We start from the raw sequence: 20,734 nt of genomic DNA on the forward strand, positions 1-20,734 counted from the left end.
ACATACAGTGGGAGCGCAGACCGCCTTGGTGGTTGACATATGCTACCGCTGCCGTGCTGTCTGTCCGAACTAGCACGTGCTTGCCCTGGATCAACGGCCGGAACCTCCGCAGGGCGAGCAGAATTGCCAGTAACTCGAGGCAGTTGATGTGCCAACGCAGCCACGGACCCGTCCAGAGGCCGGCGGCTGCGTGCCTGTTGCCAACAGCGCCCCAGCCCGTTTTGGAGGCGTCTGTCGTGGCCACGACGCGCCTGGAGACCAGTTCTAGGGGAACACCTGCTCGTAGAAACGAGAGGTCGGTCCAAGGGCTGAAAAGACGGTGACAGACCGATGTAATGGCCACGTGGTGTGTCCCGTGGTACCATGCCCGTCTCGGGACTCGAGTCTGGAGCCAGTGCTGAAGTGGCCTCATATGCATCAACCCGAGCGGGGTGGCCACCGCCAAGGATGCCATATGCCCCAGGAGCCTCTGAAAAAGTTTCAGTGGAACCGCTGTTTTCTGTTTGAACGCCTTCAAACAGGCCAGCACCGACTGGGCACGCTCGTTCATAAGGTGCGCCGTCAAGGAGACTGAGTCCAACTCCAGACTGAGAAAAGAGATGCTCTGAACCGGGAGGAGCTTGCTCTTTTTCCAGTTGACCCGAAGCCCTAGTCGGCTGAGGTGTGAGAGCACCAGGTCCCTGTGTGCACATAACACATCTCGAGAGTGAGCTAAGATTAGCCAGTCGTCGAGATAGTTGAGAATGCGAATGCCCACCTCCCTTAACGGGGCAAGGGCAGCCTCTGCGATCTTCGTAAAGACGTGAGGAGACAGGGACAGGCCGAAAGGGAGGACTTTGTACTGATACGCCTGACCCTCGAACACGAACAGCAGGAAGGGTCTGTGTCGAGGAAGGATCGAGACGTGAAAGTACGCATCCTTCGGGTCTACCGCCACGAACCAATCTTGATGCCGGACGCTCACTAGAATGCATCTTTGCGTCAGCATCTTGAACGGGAGTCTGTGTAAAGCCCGGTTCAGTACTCGCAGGTCCAAGATTGGCCGCAACCCACCGCCTTTTTTCGATACAATGAAGTAGGGGCTGTAAAACCCGTTCTTCATCTCGGCTGGAGGGACAGGTTCTATCGCGTCCTTCCGTAGGAGGGTAGCGATCTCCGCGCAAGGTAGCAGCGTTTCCGTCTTTCACCAAGGTGAAGTGGACACCGCTGGACCTGGGCGGATGCCCGGCGAAGTGAATCGCGCAGCCGAGTCGGATGGTCCGGACCAGCCCTCGTGACGGACTGGAAAGCGCAAGCCATGCGTCCAAGTTCCGCGTAAGGGGGACCAAAGGGACAACGTCATCGGATATACCGGCAGGTGGGGCCTCGCGGCGGGGCGGAGCTCGAGGAGACCGCCGCTGGAGCGCCAACCTGCCAAATGGAGTGGTGGACAGTGGTCGTGATGCCAGCCGTACACACCGGATATGTGACCCAGGGAACAAGGAAACCACTCTTGCTGAGCTCTTGGGTACTGCAGCCACTTGGGCATGCAGCGCAATTAAATGCAAAAGGTAACAAAAAGATGAAGATCTGCTTACCAGCTCCAGAGCAGCGGGTTTCGTTGTCCCTGGGTCACCCGTCTCAAGGGTGCTTTGAAGCCTTTCACGGGTTCTGGGCGGCCGCGAGACGGGTGGCGTCTGCTTCCTGCGGTGGGCTCCACGCCGGGGCCAGGCCGAGGGGGCGGGCTGCGGCGGAGCCGGTGCAGTCACCGCAGGGGGACACCCTCGGTGATGAGTTGACGGGATCTTGAGCCGTGCCGGGGCAGGATAAGCTGGCTAGCATCCATCTACTGCTCTACCATCGAGAACTGCTGGGCAAAGTCCTCGACGGTGTCGCCGAATAGGCCCGCCTGGGAAATGGGGGCAGCAAGGAATCGTGTCCTGTCGGCCTCACCCATCTCGACCAGGTTGAGCCAAAGGTGGCACTTCTGGACCACTAGTGTGGCCATCGTCCACCCGAGAGACCGCGCTGTGACCTCCGTCGCTCGGAGAGCAAGGTCGATCGCCGAGCGCAGTTCCTGCATCAATCCCGGGGCGGAACTACCCTCGTGCAGTTCCTTTAGCGCCTTGGCGGACTTGCAGGAGAGCCATGGCATGCAGGGCGGAGGCAGCTTGTCCAGCGGCACTGTAGGCCTTGGCCGTCAGAGACGGCATAAACCTACAGGCCTTGGACGGGGGCTTTGGGCACCTGCGCCAGGTGGCGGCGCTCTGCGGGCATAGGTGCACCACGAGCACCATTATCCTCCGGGGGATTGCCGAATAACCCTTGGCCGCCCCACCATCGAGGGTAGTGAGAGCGGGGAAGCTGAAAAGATTGGGACCGGGCAGTAAAAAGTGTCTCCCGCGACCTTGTCAGCTCTTCATGCACTTCCGGGAAGAAAGGAACGGGGCGGGGCGTGGCTTTGAGCGGCGCCTCGAGCCCAGGAACCAATCACCGAGCCGCGAGGGTTCAGGGAAGAGCGGTGAAATCCACTCAAACCGACGCTCGTGGCTGTCCGGGAAAGCATGTCGTCATCTCCGCGTCAGCCTGTGACTGGGCGATCGACCCCGAAAGGAGGAGCCCAGCTGAGGTTTCCGACTGGACGAGCCCGCTCTCCGATGCTGCGCTTGAGAGCTCATCACTTTCACGGGCTCCGAATAAGAGGTCGAACTCGCCATGAGACGAGCCGGTGGACTCACCTGGAAGCCTGATCGGGGCAGACGAGCGTGCTGGGGAATGGGAGGTCCGCGGGGGGATACCCGGCAGAGGCGGTCCCATTGGGGTCCTCAAATCGCCCCCAGTGCTAGCCGCGCTTGCCTCAAACCCGTGGGTAAAAGGACCGAGGCGGGAGCCTCTGGGGTGGCTCGCTTTCTTACGAAGGCGAGCCGCGACCGCAACGTTACCATGGACTTATTCTCGCAATGAGAATGTGACCATCCACGAACGCTGTCTCCGCGTGAGCAGTGCCCAGACACGAAAGACAGTGATCGTGACCGTTAGAAGGCAAGATATAACGAGAGATAACACACAATCGGAAAAGCATCTTTAAAAAGACGCGTCTTTAAAAAGACGTTCCGTGTGTGTGCTCTTTTAGAGAAATATATACTCTTTTAGAGGGGAAAAATGCTCTTTCAGAAAATATACTCTCTAGTTTTTCTGCCGAAGCGCCCAGGGGCATTCTCTGCAGTGCACCAGTGCAGAGGAGGGAGAAGCCACTGAAATGTGCCGTCAGATCCAGCAGGTGAATGAACAGTAGTATTCAGCTCAGCGAGCATGACCGTTCGGCTCCGAAGAGAAAATCTGAATGAGTGGTTGCATACCAGCTCCTTTTATACCCATATGTTCGGGGGAGTGGCATGCAAATACCACTGGCCAATTTTCATTGGCCTTTTATCAAAGACCAGGGGTGTCTCGGGCTCCCAAGAGTCACCCCTAATGTCACTACATCGACACCAACATCGAGTGAGTGACAGATAGGGAACAACAAGTTAGAAAACACAACCGCAAATCAGAAAACACAACACCAAATCCAGAAACAAAACAAGTTTGAAAACACAACACCAAATCCAGAAACAAAACAAAAAGTTAGAAAACACAACCGCAAATATGAAAACACAACACCAAATCCAGAAACAAAACAAGTTAGAAAACACAACCGCAAATCTGAAAACACAACACCAAATCCAGAAACAAAACAACAAGTTAGAAAACACAACCACAAATCTGACAACACAACACCAAATCCAGAAACAAAACAAGTTAGAAAACACAGCTGCAAATCAGAAAACACAACACCAAATCCAGAAACAAAACAACAAGTTAGAAAACACAACCGCAAATCAGAAAACACACCACCAAATCCAGAAACAAAACAAGTTAGAAAACACAACTGCAAATCAGAAAACACAACACCAAATCCAGCAACAAAACAAGTTTGAAAACACAACACCAAATCCAGAAACAAAACAACTAGTTAGAAAACACAAACACAAATCTGAAAAAACAACACCAAATCTAGAAACAAGTTAGATAACACAACTGCAAATCAGAAAACACAACACCAAATCCAGAAAAAATACAAGTTATAAAACACAACCGCAAATCAGAAAACACCACACCAAATCCCAAAACAAAACAAGTTAGAAAACACAACCGCAAATCTGAAAACACAACACCAAAACCAGGTAAAAAACAAGTTAGAAAACACAACACCAAATCGAGAAACAAAACAACTAGTTAGAAAACACAAACACAAAACTGAAAACACAACACCAAATCCAGAAACAAGTTAGAAAACACAACTGCAAATCAGAAAACACAACACCAAATCCAGCAACAAAACAAGTTTGAAAACACAACACCAAATCCAGAAACAAAACAACTAGTTAGAAAACACAAACACAAATCTGAAAAAACAACACCAAATCTAGAAACAAGTTAGATAACACAACTGCAAATCAGAAAACACAACACCAAATCCAGCAACAAAACAAGTTTGAAAACACAACACCAAATCCAGAAACAAAACAACTAGTTAGAAAACACAAACACAAATCTGAAAACACAACACCAAATCCAGAAACAAGTTAGATAACACAACTGCAAATCAGAAAACACAACACCAAATCCAGAAACAATACAAGTTATAAAACACAACCGCAAATCAGAAAACACCACACCAAATCCAAAAACAAAACAAGTTAGAAAACACAACCGCAAATCTGAAAACACAACACCAAATCCAGAAAAAAAACAAGTTGGAAAACACAACACCAAATCCAGAAACAAAACAACTAGTTAGAAAACACAACTGCAAATCAGAAAACACAACACCACAACCAGAAACAAAACAACTAGTTAGAAAACACAACTACAAATCTGAAAACACAACACCAAATCCAGAAACAAAACAACAAGTTAGAAAACAAAACCACAAATCTGAAAACACAAAACCAAATCCAGAAAGAAAACAAGTTAGAAAACACAACCGCAAATCAGAAAACACAACACCACATCCAGAAACAAAACAACTAGTTAGAAAACACAACCACAAATCTGAAAACACAACACCAAATCCAGAAACAAAACAACAAGTTAGAAAACAAAACCACAAATCTGAAAACACAAAACCAAATCCAGAAAGAAAACAAGTTAGAAAACACAACCGCAAATATGAAAACACAACACCAAATCCAGAAACAAAACAAGTTAGAAAACACAACCGCAAATCAGAAAACACAACACCAAATCCAGAAACAAAACAAGTTAGAAAACAAAACCGCAAATCACAAAACACAACACCAAATCCAGCAACAAAACAAGTTACAAAACACAACCGCAAATCAGAAAACACCACACCAAATCCAGAAACAAAACAAGTTAGAAAACACAACCGCAAATCAGAAAACACAACGCCAAATCCAGAAACAAAACAACAAGTTAGAAAACACAACCACAAATCTGAAAACACAACACCAAATCCAGAAACAAAACAACAAGTTAGAAAACACAACCACAAATCTGAAAACACAACACCAAATCCAGAAACAAAACAACAAGTTAGAAAACACAACCACAAATCTGAAAACACAACACCTAGTCCAGAAACAAAACAACAAGTTAGAAAACACAACCGCAAATCAGAAAACAAAACAACAAATCCAGAAACAAAATAAGTTAGAAAACACAACACCAAATCCAGAAACAAAACAACTAGTTAGAAAACAACCACAAATCTGAAAACACAACACCAAATCCAGAAACAACAAGTTAGAAAACACAACCACAATTCTGAAAACACAACACCAAATCCAGAAACAAAACAACAAGTTAGAAAACACAACCGTAAATCAGAAAACACAAACACCAAATCCAGAAACAAAACAAGTTTGAAAACACAACACCAAATCGAGAAACGAAACAAGTTAGAAAACACGACTGCAAATCAGAAAACACACACCAAATCCAGAAACAAAACAAGTTAGAAAACACAACCGCAAATCAGAAAACACAACACCAAATCCAGAAACAACACAACAAGTTATAAAACACAGCTGCAAATCAGAAAACACAACACCAAATCCAGAAAAAAAAACAAGTTTGAAAACACAACACCAAATCCAGAAACAAAACAACAAGTTAGAAAACAAACCGCAAATCAGAAAAGACAACACTAAATCCAGAAACAAAACAAGTTAGAAAACACAACCGCAAATCAGAAAACACAACCGCAAATCAGAAAACACAACACCAAATCCAGAAACAACACAACAAGTTAGAAAACACAGCTGCAAATCAGAAAACACAACACCAAATCCAGAAACAAAACAAGTTAGAAAACACAACCACAAATCTGAAAACACAACAAATCCAGAAACAAAACAAGTTAGAAAACACAACCGCAAATCAGAAAACACCACACCAAATCCAGAAACAAAACAACAAGTTAGAAAACACAACCAAAATCTGAAAACACAACACCAAATCCAGAAACAAAACAACAAGTTATAAAACACAACCGCAAATCAGAAAACACAACACCAAATCCAGAAACAAAAACAAGTTTGAAAACATAACACCAAATCCAGAAACAAAACAAGTTAGAAAACAAAACCGCAAATCTGAAAACACAACACCAAATCCAGAAACAAAACAACAAGTTATAAAACACAACTGCAAATCAGAAAACACCACACCAAATCCAGAAACAAAACAAGTTTGAAAACACAACACCAAATCCAGAAACAAAACAAGTTAGAAAACACAACCACAAATCTGAAAACACAACACCAAATCCAGAAACAAAACAAGTTAGAAAACACAACACCAAATCCAGAAACAAAACAAGTTAGAAAACACAACCACAAATCTGAAAACACAACACCAAATCCAGAAACAACAAATTAGAAAACACAACCGCAAATCAGAAAACACAACACCAAATCCAGAAACAAAACATGTTTGAAAACACAACACCAAATCCAGAAACAAAACAACAAGTTAGAAAACACAACCACAAATCAGAAAACACACACCAAATCCAGAAACAAAACAAGTTAGAAAACACAACCGCAAATCAGAAAACACAACACCAAATCCAGAAACAACACAACAAGTTATAAAACACAGCTGCAAATCAGAAAACACAACACCAAATCCAGAAAAAAAAACAAGTTTGAAAACACAACACCAAATCCAGAAACAAAACAACAAGTTAGAAAACAAACCGCAAATCAGAAAAGACAACACTAAATCCAGAAACAAAACAAGTTAGAAAACACAACCGCAAATCAGAAAACACAACACCAAATCCAGAAACAACACAACAAGTTAGAAAACACAACCGCAAATCTGAAAACACAACACCAAAACCAGGTAAAAAACAAGTTAGAAAACACAACACCAAATCGAGAAACAAAACAACTAGTTAGAAAACACAAACACAAAACTGAAAACACAACACCAAATCCAGAAACAAGTTAGAAAACACAACTGCAAATCAGAAAACACAACACCAAATCCAGCAACAAAACAAGTTTGAAAACACAACACCAAATCCAGAAACAAAACAACTAGTTAGAAAACACAAACACAAATCTGAAAACACAACACCAAATCCAGAAACAAGTTAGATAACACAACTGCAAATCAGAAAACACAACACCAAATCCAGAAACAATACAAGTTATAAAACACAACCGCAAATCAGAAAACACCACACCAAATCCAAAAACAAAACAAGTTAGAAAACACAACCGCAAATCTGAAAACACAACACCAAATCCAGAAAAAAAACAAGTTGGAAAACACAACACCAAATCCAGAAACAAAACAACTAGTTAGAAAACACAACTGCAAATCAGAAAACACAACACCACATCCAGAAACAAAACAACTAGTTAGAAAACACAACTACAAATCTGAAAACACAACACCAAATCCAGAAACAAAACAACAAGTTAGAAAACAAAACCACAAATCTGAAAACACAAAACCAAATCCAGAAAGAAAACAAGTTAGAAAACACAACCGCAAATCAGAAAACACAACACCACATCCAGAAACAAAACAACTAGTTAGAAAACACAACCACAAATCTGAAAACACAACACCAAATCCAGAAACAAAACAACAAGTTATAAAACACAACCGCAAATCAGAAAACACAACACCAAATCCAGAAACAAAAACAAGTTTGAAAACATAACACCAAATCCAGAAACAAAACAAGTTAGAAAACAAAACCGCAAATCTGAAAACACAACACCAAATCCAGAAACAAAACAAGTTATAAAACACAACTGCAAATCAGAAAACACCACACCAAATCCAGAAACAAAACAAGTTAGAAAACACAACCACAAATCTGAAAACACAACACCAAATCCAGAAACAAAACAAGTTAGAAAACACAAACGCAAATCAGAAAACACAACACCAAATCCAGAAACAAAACAAGTTAGAAAACACAACCGCAAATCAGAAAACACAACACCATATCCAGAAACAAAACAAGTTAGAAAACACAACACCAAATCCAGAAACAAAACAAGTTAGAAAACACAACCACAAATCTGAAAACACAACACCAAATCCAGAAACAACAAATTAGAAAACACAACCGCAAATCAGAAAACACAACACCAAATCCAGAAACAAAACATGTTTGAAAACACAACACCAAATCCAGAAACAAAACAACAAGTTAGAAAACACAACCACAAATCTGAAAACACAACACCAAATCCAGAAACAAAACAACAAGTTAGAAAACACAACCGCAAATCAGAAAACACAACACCAAATCCAGAAACAAAAAAACAAGTTTGAAAACACAACACCAAATCCAGAAACAAAACAAGTTAGAAAACACAACCACAAATCTGAAAACACAACACCATATCCAGAATCAAAACAACTAGTTAGAAAACACAACCACAAATCTGAAAACACAACACCAAATCCAGAAACAACAAATTAGAAAACACAACCGCAAATCAGAAAACACAACACCAAATCCAGAACAAAACAACAAGTTAGAAAACACAACCGTAAATCAGAAAACACAACACCAAATCCAGAAAAAAAACAAGTTGGAAAACACAACACCAAATCCAGAAACAAAACAACTAGTTAGAAAACACAACTGCAAATCAGAAAACACAACACCACATCCAGAAACAAAACAACTAGTTAGAAAACACAACTACAAATCTGAAAACACAACACCAAATCCAGAAACAAAACAACAAGTTAGAAAACAAAACCACAAATCTGAAAACACAAAACCAAATCCAGAAAGAAAACAAGTTAGAAAACACAACCGCAAATCAGAAAACACAACACCACATCCAGAAACAAAACAACTAGTTAGAAAACACAACCACAAATCTGAAAACACAACACCAAATCCAGAAACAAAACAACAAGTTATAAAACACAACCGCAAATCAGAAAACACAACACCAAATCCAGAAACAAAAACAAGTTTGAAAACATAACACCAAATCCAGAAACAAAACAAGTTAGAAAACAAAACCGCAAATCTGAAAACACAACACCAAATCCAGAAACAAAACAAGTTATAAAACACAACTGCAAATCAGAAAACACCACACCAAATCCAGAAACAAAACAAGTTAGAAAACACAACCACAAATCTGAAAACACAACACCAAATCCAGAAACAAAACAAGTTAGAAAACACAAACGCAAATCAGAAAACACAACACCAAATCCAGAAACAAAACAAGTTAGAAAACACAACCGCAAATCAGAAAACACAACACCATATCCAGAAACAAAACAAGTTAGAAAACACAACACCAAATCCAGAAACAAAACAAGTTAGAAAACACAACCACAAATCTGAAAACACAACACCAAATCCAGAAACAACAAATTAGAAAACACAACCGCAAATCAGAAAACACAACACCAAATCCAGAAACAAAACATGTTTGAAAACACAACACCAAATCCAGAAACAAAACAACAAGTTAGAAAACACAACCACAAATCTGAAAACACAACACCAAATCCAGAAACAAAACAACAAGTTAGAAAACACAACCGCAAATCAGAAAACACAACACCAAATCCAGAAACAAAAAAACAAGTTTGAAAACACAACACCAAATCCAGAAACAAAACAAGTTAGAAAACACAACCACAAATCTGAAAACACAACACCAAATCCAGAATCAAAACAACTAGTTAGAAAACACAACCACAAATCTGAAAACACAACACCAAATCCAGAAACAACAAATTAGAAAACACAACCGCAAATCAGAAAACACAACACCAAATCCAGAACAAAACAACAAGTTAGAAAACACAACCGTAAATCAGAAAACACAACACCAAATCCAGAAACAAAACATGTTTGAAAACACAACACCAAATCCAGAAACAAAACAACAAGTTAGAAAACACAACCACAAATCTGAAAACACAACACCATATCCAGAAACAAAACAACAAGTTAGAAAACACAACCGCAAATCAGAAAGCACAACACCAAATCCAGAAACAAAACAAGTTAGAAAACACAACCACAAATCAGAAAACACAACACCAAATCCAGAAACAAAACAACAAGTTAGAAAACACAATCGCAAATCAGAAAACACAACACCATATCCAGAAACAAAACAAGTTAGAAAACACAACACCAAATCCAGAAACAAAACAACAAGTTAGAAAACACAACCACAAATCAGAAAACACCACACCAAATCCAGAAACAAAACAACAAGTTAGAAAACACAACCGCAAGTCAGAAAACACCACACCAAATCCAGAAACAAAACAACAAGTTAGAAAACACAACCACAAATCTGAAAACACAACACCAAATCCAGAAACAAAACAAGTTTGAAAACACAACCGCAAATCAGAAAACACCACACCAAATCCAGAAACAAAACAAGTTAGAAAACACAACCACAAATCTGAAAACACAACACCAAATCCAGAATCAAAACAACTAGTTAGAAAACACAACCACAAATCTGAAAACACAACACCAAATCCAGAAACAACAAATTTGAAAACACAACCGCAAATCAGAAAACACAACACCAAATCCAGAACAAAACAACAAGTTAGAAAACACAACCGTAAATCAGAAAACACAACACCAAATCCAGAAACAAAACATGTTTGAAAACACAACACCAAATCCAGAAACAAAACAACAAGTTAGAAAACACAACCACAAATCAGAAAACACAACACGAAATCCAGAAACAAAACAAGAAGTTAGAAAACAAAACCGCAAATCTGAAAACACAACACCAAATCCAGAAACAAAACAACAAGTTAGAAAACACAACCGCAAATCAGAAAACACAACACCAAATCCAGAAAAAAAACAAGTTATAAAACACAACCACAAATCAGAAAACACATCACCAAATCCAGAAACAAAACAAGTTAGAAAACACAACCGCAAATCAGAAAACACAACACCAAGTCCAGAAACACAACAAGTTCCCTATCTGTCATTCACTCGACGTTGTGTCGATGTAGTGACACTAGGGGTCACTCTTGGGAGCCCGAGACACCTCTGGACTTTGATAAAAGGCCAATGAAAATTGGCGAGTGATATTTGCATGCCACTCCCCTGGACATACGGGTGTAACAGGAGCTGGTATGCAACCACTGATTCAGATTTTTTCTTCGTAGCCGAACGGTCATGCTCACTGAGCTGAATTCTCATGACTGTTCATTCCCCTCTGGTGGATCTGACGGCGAATTTCAGCGGCTTCTCCCCCTCTGCACTGGTGCAATGCAGAGAATGCCCCTGGGCGCTTCGGTAGAAATAAAAGAGTATATTTCTCTGAAAGAGTGTATTTCTCTAAAAGAGCGGCACACACGGAACGTCTTTCTAAAGATGCTTTTCCGATTGTGTGTTATGCTTTTCCGATTGTGTGTTATTCCTGGTTGCGCTCGTTGTCTCTCGCCTTCTGACAGTCACGATCACTGTATTTCGTGTCTGGGCACTGCTCACGTGGAGACAGCGTTCGTGGATGGTCATGTTCTCATTGCGAGGACATGTCCATGACAACGATGAGGTCATGGCTCGCCTTCGTAAGAAAGCAAGCCACCCCAGAGGCTTCCCTCCTTGGTCCTTTTACCCACGGGTATGAGGCCAGTGCGGCTAGCAATGGGGGCGATTTGGGGACCCCAATGGGACCGCCTCCACCGGGTATCCCCCCGCGGACCTCCCATTCCCCAGCATGCTCGTCTGCCCCGATCGGGCTTCCGGATGAGTCCACCTGCTCGTCTCACGGTGAGTTCGACCTCTTATTCGGAGCATCGGAGAGCAGGCTCATCCAGTCGGAAGCCTCAGCTGGGCTCCTCCCTTCAGGGACGATTGCCCAGTCACAGGCTGACACGGAGATGACGACATGCTTTCCTGGGCAGCTGTGAGCGTCGGCTAGAGTGGAACCCTCTGCTCTTCTCTGAACCCTCGCGGCTCGATGATTGGTTCCTGGGCTCGTGGCACCGCTCAAAGCCACGCCCTGCCCCCATTCCTTTCTTCCCAGAAGGGCATGATGAGCTGACAAGGTTTTGGGAGGCACTTTTTACTGCCCGGTCCCGATCTTTTCAGCTTCCCCACCCTCACTACCCTCGATGGTGGGGCGGCCAAGGGCTATTCTGCAATCCCCTGGTGGATAAAGGTGCTCGCGGTGCACCTATGCCTGCAGAGCACCACCACCTGGTGCGGGTGCCCAAAGCCCCCGTCCAAGGCCTGTAGGTTTATGTCGTCTATGACGGCCAAGGCCTACGGTGCCGCTGGACAAGCTGCCTCCGCCCTGCACGCCATGGCTCTCCTGCAAGTCCGCCAAGGCGCTAAAGGAACTGCACGAGGGTAGTTCCGCCCTGGGATTGATGCAGGAACTGCGCTCGGCGACCGACCTCGCTCTCCGAGCGACGGAGGTCACGGCACGGTCTCTCGGGCGGACGATGTCCACATTAGTGGTCCAGGAGCGCCACCTTTGGCTCAACCTGGTCGAGATGGGTGAGGCCGACAGGACACGATTCCTTGCTGCCCCATCTCCCAGGCTGGCCTTTTCGGCGACACCGTCAAGGACTTTGCCCAGCAGTTCTCGATGGTAGAGCAGTAGATGGATGCTAGCCAGCTTATCCTGCCCCGGCACGGCTCAAGATCCCGTCAACTCATCACCGAGGGTGTCCCCCTGCGGTGACTGCACCGGCTCCGCCGCAGCCCGCCCCCTCGGCCTGGCCCCGGCGTGGAGCCCACCGCAGGAAGCAGACGCCACCCGTCTCGCGGCCGCCCAGAACCCGTGAAAGGCTTCAAAGCACCCTTGAGACGGGTGACCCAGGGACAACGAAACCCGCTGCTCTGGAGCTGGTAAGCAGATCTTCATCTTTTTGTTACCTTTTGCATTTAATTGCGCTGCATGCCCAAGTGGCTGCAGTACCCAAGAGCTCAGCAAGAGTGGTTTCCTTGTTCCCTGGGTCACATATCCGGTGTGTACGGCTGGCATCACGACCACCGTCCACCACTCCATTTGGCAGGTTGGCGCTCCAGCGGCGGTCTCCTCGAGCTCCGCCCCGCCGCGAGGCCCCACCTGCCGGTATATCCGATGACGTTGTCCCTTTGGTCCCCCTTACGCGGAACTTGGACGCATGGCTTGCGCTTTCCAGTCCGTCACGAGGGCTGGTCCGGACCATCCGACTCGGCTGCGCGATTCACTTCGCCGGGCATCCGCCCAGGTCCAGCGGTGTCCACTTCACCTTGGTGAAAGACGGAAACGCTGCTACCTTGCGCGGAGATCGCTACCCTCCTACGGAAGGACGCGATAGAACCTGTCCCTCCAGCCGAGATGAAGAACGGGTTTTACAGCCCCTACTTCATTGTATCGAAAAAAGGCGGTGGGTTGCGGCCAATCTTGGACCTGTGAGTACTGAACTAGGCTTTACACAGATTCCCGTTCAAGATGCTGATGCAAAAACGCATTCTGGCAATCGTCTGGCATCAAGATTGGTTTGCGGTGGTAGACCTGAAGGATGCGTACTTCCACGTCTCGATCCTGCCTCGACACAGACCTTTAGCACAAATATGCGTTTTCCCCAGTGAGCCTGCTTGCACAGACCCTGTGCAAGTTCAGGGAGGACGAGGAGCAGGTCGTCCTGGTAGCACCCTACTGGCCCACCCAGACATGGTGCTCGGACCTCACGCTCCTCGCGACAGCTCCCCCCTGGCGAATTCCCCTGAGGAAGGACCTTCTTTCTCAGCGACGGGGCACCCTCTGGCACCCGCGACCAGACCTCTGGAATCTCCATGTCTGCCCCCTGGACGGGACGCAGAAGACGTAAGTGGTCACTCAGGCTAGGGCCCCCTCTACAAGGCACCTGTATGCCTTTAAGTGGCGCCTGTTCGCTAAGTGGTGTTCTTCCTGACGCGAAGACCCCCAGAGATGCGCAGTCGGATCAGTGCTTTCCTTCTTGCTGGAGAGGTTGGAAGGGAGGCTGTCCCTTTCCACCTTGAAGGTGTACGTTGCCGCCATAGCAGCACATCACGACGCAGTCGACGGTAAGTCCTTAGGGAAGCACGACCTGATCATCAGGTTCCTGAGAGGTGCCAGGAGGCTGAATCCCTCCAGACCGTGCCTCGTTCCCTCATACGACCTCTCTGTAGTTCTTCGGGGTCTACAGAGAACCCCCTTTGAGCCTTTGCAGTCAGCCGAGCTTAGGGCACTCTCCTTGAAGACTTCCCTCCTGACTGCGCTCACTTCCATCAAGAGGGTTGGTGACCTGCAAATGTTCTCTGTCAGCGAAACGTGCCTGGAGTTCGGACCGGGTTACTCTCACATGATCCTGAGAACCTTGGGCTATGTGCCCAAGGTTCCCACCACCCCTTTTAGGGACCAGGTGGTGAACCTGCAAGCGCTGCCCCAGGAGGAGGCAGACCCAGCCCTGTCGTCGCTGTGTCGGTGCGCGCTTTACGCATCTATTTGGATCGCACGCAGAGCTTTAGAATCTCTGAGCAGCTCTTTGTCTGCTTTGGTGCACAGCGGAAAGGAAGTGCTGTCTCCAAGCAGAGGATCGCCCACTGGCTCATTGACACCATAACTATGACATATCTTGCCCAGGACATGCCGCCCCCAGTAGGGCTACGAGCCCATTCTACCAGGGGTGTAGTGGCTCCCTGGGCCCTGGCCAGAGGTGCCTCTCTAACAGACATTTGCAGAACAGCGGGCTGGGCAACACCCAACACCTGTGCAAGGTTCTACAACCTCCGGGTGGAACCGGTTTCGTCCCAGGTAGTGGCACACAACAAGCGGATAAGCCCGGGATAGCTGGGTGGGTGTATCGCTTGCACATAGCGCCTTCCACCTCCTTTTGAGCTGAAGACATGCGCCATTAATTCCCAGTAGTGTTCACAAGTTTGTTCCCTGGTTGACTTCCTCCAAGCCCTGTGGCAGTCGAGTTTTTGGAGAGATTCACTGCCGGCCCAGTACACGCGCTAACTAAGTGCCCTGTTCTGGGGTAGGTGCTCTGCATGTGGCGGTTCCTTGTAAGGCTAACCCCATGCGATTTATATATCTTCCGCTAATTCGTTTCCCTGTTGGCAAACTGCGTCTTCCTTGGGCAGAGCCCCTCTGCCCCAGTCTCCATGTTTGTAGTAACTCCACCCCCATTGGGCAGGATCTACCTTGAAGACTCTCCACATGGCTGGAGAGACCATGTGATGTATTTTTCCACTTAAGTATCCCCCCCTCTCTTTGGGTGAGGTGTGGTCTCCGCTGTGTCTTCCCCTTGGGAGGGACACCCCCCGACTAGACCTGGCGGCCCAGTCGGATAATCCCCCTTCTTTTATAGGGAGTGGAAAAAAGAAGGGGAAAAGAGGCCACGACAGGGTTAGGCCTGTCTCTGTCTTTTGGGTAGTCGACTTGTCCCCAAAAAGGGCCGTTTGACACTCATAACTATGTTGGGGGAGGTTACGTGTCGACCTGGTGTGCTGGCTATGAGGCACACAGCAGTCTGCCCACCACACACCGCCAGTTCACGTAACACAGTTCAGCCAATTGTGGCGTTTTGTATAGGGACCCCTAGTGTCACTACATCGACACAACGTCAAGTAAGGGACAGATAGGGAACGTCATGGTTACTTGTGTAACCTCCGTTCCTTGATGGAGGGAATGAGACGTTGTGTCCCTCCTGCCACAATGCTGAACTACCCGCTGAAGTGGCCGGACCTTATATCGGCTCCTCAGCATAAAGCCTGAATGAGTGGTTGTATACCAGCTCCTTTTATACCCGTATGTCAGGGGGAGTGGCATGCAAATACCACTCGCCAATTTTCATTGGCCTTTTATCAAAGACCAGAGGTGTCTTGGGCTCCCAAGAGTGACCCCTAGTGTCACTACATCAACACAACGTCTCGTTCCCTCCATCAGGGAATGGAGGTTACACAAGTAACCATGACGTTAGAAAACACAGCCGCAAATCAGAAAACACATCACCAAATCCAGAAACAAAAGTTAGAAAACACAACCACAAATCAGAAAACACATCACCAAATCCAGAAAAAAAAACAAGATAGAAAACACAACCACAAATCAGAAAACACAACACCAAATCCAGAAACAAAACAAGTTAGAAAACACAACCAAAAATCGGAAAGCACAACACCAAATCCAGAAACAAAACAAGTTAGAAAACACAACACCAAATCCAGAAACAAAACAAGTTAGAAAACAACCGCAAATCAGAAAAGACAAGGAAAGGGTAGGTACCATAACTTCTCACCTAACTGGCTGTGTGTATGAGACCTAGTCCTTCAGGACTGGTTCACTGATTATATCAAAATCCATGCCAAAAGGTCTCTGAAAAACTAAATAATTTGGAGTGTTTTCTCTCTTGGGAAAACAGTAACAGGAAAATTTATATCACAGAGAGTAAAAACAGCGAGCGGGAAAAGTTCATCTGTGGTCTTCTCGGTTCATCTAGTGTGTAAGAGACCGTCTTAAAGTCCACAAACTGCACTAAAACTTTGGTGTTCGTTCAGTTTGCATGTTCTATCTTAAAAAATAAATAAATAAATAAATAAAATAAATTATAATATATGACTCTGAGCAACGTTCTACATTGATTATGTATGCAGAGAAAATTCTTATTTTGTAAAAATACTTAACATTATTGTTTTATAATAAACAAGTAGTTTGAGTCATGAAACAAACAGTTTTTATGACATTTTGGTAGCATTAAAAACGATTCCATTCAAGTTGTATCAACATGCGCCTTTGAAGTTGTGGCATCTGTACGCACTGTGGATCAACTCAAAAAAGCGTGCACTGAGTTGACAAGTGAAAAACATTTATTTATTCATCAGACTTATTCCTTGAACATGTTAGGCTGGCATTCCCCACTGAATTTTATCCTGACTTTTGAAAAGCATCTTAAGTTGACTGACATTGTCGATGGGCACCGCATATGATGACATATATGATGCAGGTTCAAGTACTGGACTTTGCTGCTTTAGGTAAGACAGTGGTTATTATTAATTATTCATATTGGCTGCCATGTTGATGGAAAAACAAATCGTGCATATTCATATTATTGATTATTATAAATATGATATGAAGACCTACTTTCTAAATATCTGTTTGCTTACTATGATGTTTTGACAAAAGCGTTGTACAGTAGCTAGCATGACCTTTAATGTCTCTTGTATGCAATGCATGGCTTATTTGAATGGAATGCATAGCATAGCAGAAGAGAAAGTGTAACTCTTTACTTTCCATAAAAAATAACTTTTTCATTAATTATATTACTTTTTTAAGGAGTAGCGCTATATTCTAATGAGTTACTTTTAAAAGTAACGTTACCCAACACTGATTGTCACCATTACTCTCATATTGACTGTTTGTTTCTCCTCTCGCCATCTCCCTGTGTGCTTGTCAATAAACTGAACTCATTTATTCACTGCATCCTTGGGTCTTTCTGACGATCCTGACATCGTTTTATTAAAACCTTCATCTAAAATTCACCTTAAAAACCTTGTTTGATTACAACCTCATTTCGCTTGGTTATGGCTCCCCCTGCTGGACATTTCACTTGAAAAGTGCACCCAAACATGTTATGAAAAACGTAATTTTAGTTTTGCAAAAACGTTGCAATACTCACATAAATTTCATGAGACCAGGCTGGAATTTGGAGGCCAGGGCAACACCTTGAACTCTTCATCATGTTCCTCAAACATTCCACAACACATTATCCTGCTGAAAGAGGCCACTGCCATCAGGGAATACCGATTACCATGAAGGGTCTGTACCTGGTCTGCAACGATGTTTAGGTAGGTGGCATGTATCAAATTGATGTGAACATGCGAGTTTCCCAGCAGAACATTGCCCAGAGTATCACAATCCCTTCACTGGCTTGTTGTCTTCCCACAATGCCATCACTTACCTAGGTAAACGGCGTACACCTACACGGCCGTCCAAGTGATGAAAAAGAAAATGGGACTCATCAGACCAGGTGACCTTATTACATTGCTCCAAGGTTAATTTCCGACACTCACGTTCCCATTGTAAGTGCTTTCGACGGTGGACAGGGGTCATCATGGGCACTCTGACTGGTTTGCGACTACACAGCCCCACAGCAGAGTGTGATGCACTGTGTGTTGTGACACATTCCTCCCATAACCATCATTACAATTTTCTGTAACTTGTACCACAGTAGACCTTCTGTCGGTTCCTGACCAGATGGAATAGCCTTTGTTGCCCTCGCGCATCCATGAGCCTTGGGCGCCCAACACCCTGTCGCCAGTTTGTCCCTCCTTGGACCACTGTCGGTAGGTTCTCACCACTGCTGACCTGGAGCACCCCACAAGCCTTGCCATTTCAGAGATGCTCTGTCCCAGGCGTCTGGCCATAACAATTTGGCCCTTGTCAAAGTCGCTCAGGTCTTTACTCCTGCCCATTTTCCTGCATTCAACACGTTGACTATGAGAACTGATTGTTCGCTTACCATCTAATCTACCCAGACCTTGACATGTGCCCTTGTTAGGAGATGATCAAAGTTATTTGCTTCACCTGTGAGTGGTGATAATGTTTTGGCTCATCAGTGAATGAGTATTCAACATTTAAACAATATGAACCAAATATAAAGTGTTACTCCCTCCTTGCATTTTCCCCAGATTTCTGTGAGGTATCTTTTTTCGTAAATCATGAAACATCCTGCATTCATCATTCTCCTTGAAAGCCCCAGGTGGGTTTCTTTTCGTCTGTGCTCGCCAAAGTAATGGTATTTCCTGCATTTGGTGGCAAAGTTTAGTATTACAAAGTCAGCAACTAACCAGTCTGAGTTGTCTGTTTTCTTCTCCTCAGTATGTAAGTAGTCACAATTTTGGTAAAGTGGATAACAATTATAAATGTGACATTTTTAAATCTTTGGAAAATCTTTTAGATAGAAAATGTTCTTTGACATGCTTAAAAAAAAAAAAGTAGTACTTGTGTGGTTATGTCCAAGAGCTCCTTCAGCTAGAGGGGAAGAAAGCTATATCCCTTGGACAAGGTGTAGGAGATTATGAAGGTTCAATCTAGATGTGCCAAAGAACTAGTGGACATGTCTATATGGACATGTCATGGATTACCTGATCAAAGTGAGAATCAAGTCCACTTACCAATGATGCAGTGTGATTTTGAGTTTTCTGTTCATCACAGTGTAATATCGATCAGCCTACAATAGCCACCCTTAGAGCTTGTCAGGACTCAGTCATAGTGACTTATACATGTGTATATACAAAATTCAAGCTTCCCAGTAAAAATGCACAATTTTATGCACAATTCTTTGAAATTAACAAATAATGAAACTGATATTAAGTCAGTTGAGTGCAGTAACATCATAATGGTGCTACTAACTGATCATTTATCATGATTGTTATGATAATAAAACTACTACCAGTACCTGTACCATTTAACTACAAGTTCTATAAGTTCTGTATCCTTTTTTTTATTATAATTATTGGGAACAGTCAGAACAGTCCAATGTTATTAAATCACAAGAAACATAGCCTTTGTCGGTTATGGTTTTACGAATGGTAAAAAGCTCTCATTAATTTACTCTTGTGTTTGCGTACTATGTAGAACAGTGCTTTTGTTAAATAGAATGCAATGCATTACCAATGTAGGCTACTATTTAAGTTATACTTCGTCTCCAGAAAACATTTCTGTGGAAAAATGCACACTGAATACCTGATTTATAGCCAAATAATTTTTAGAAATGCTCTTAAGACTTTTGTTTTCAAACTTATTGATAGCAAGGACCCCAAAATATGTTGATACCTTTGCGAGGCAAGGACCCCCCCCCCCCCCAACCCCCTAACATATAAAGCAGAATATTTATACTCTGTGAGAAAAATATAAAATATGGAATAATAAAGACATGTTGTTTGCAAAAGTAAATCATTTGCTTTTATACTAAAGACAAAACTAAATAATTACAGTATTATATGCTAAGTATTTACTTTGTATTTACTTGGCAGTGTATTTTTTATACCCACCATTAGATTAATGTTAGATGTATAAACCTGAAAAGAAAAAAATGAACAACAATTTCAATTCAAACATTTCTAGAGAATATTGCTTAAAAACCCAGAGTGAGCAAGCTAAAGGCAACAGTTGCAAGGAGAACCTCTCTAGACAGATACAAGTAAAAACTATTCTTAATAGTATGT

The sequence above is a fragment of the Myxocyprinus asiaticus genome, chromosome 21, assembly GCF_019703515.2.
Source record: "Myxocyprinus asiaticus isolate MX2 ecotype Aquarium Trade chromosome 21, UBuf_Myxa_2, whole genome shotgun sequence".
NCBI lineage: Eukaryota > Metazoa > Chordata > Actinopteri > Cypriniformes > Catostomidae > Myxocyprinus > Myxocyprinus asiaticus.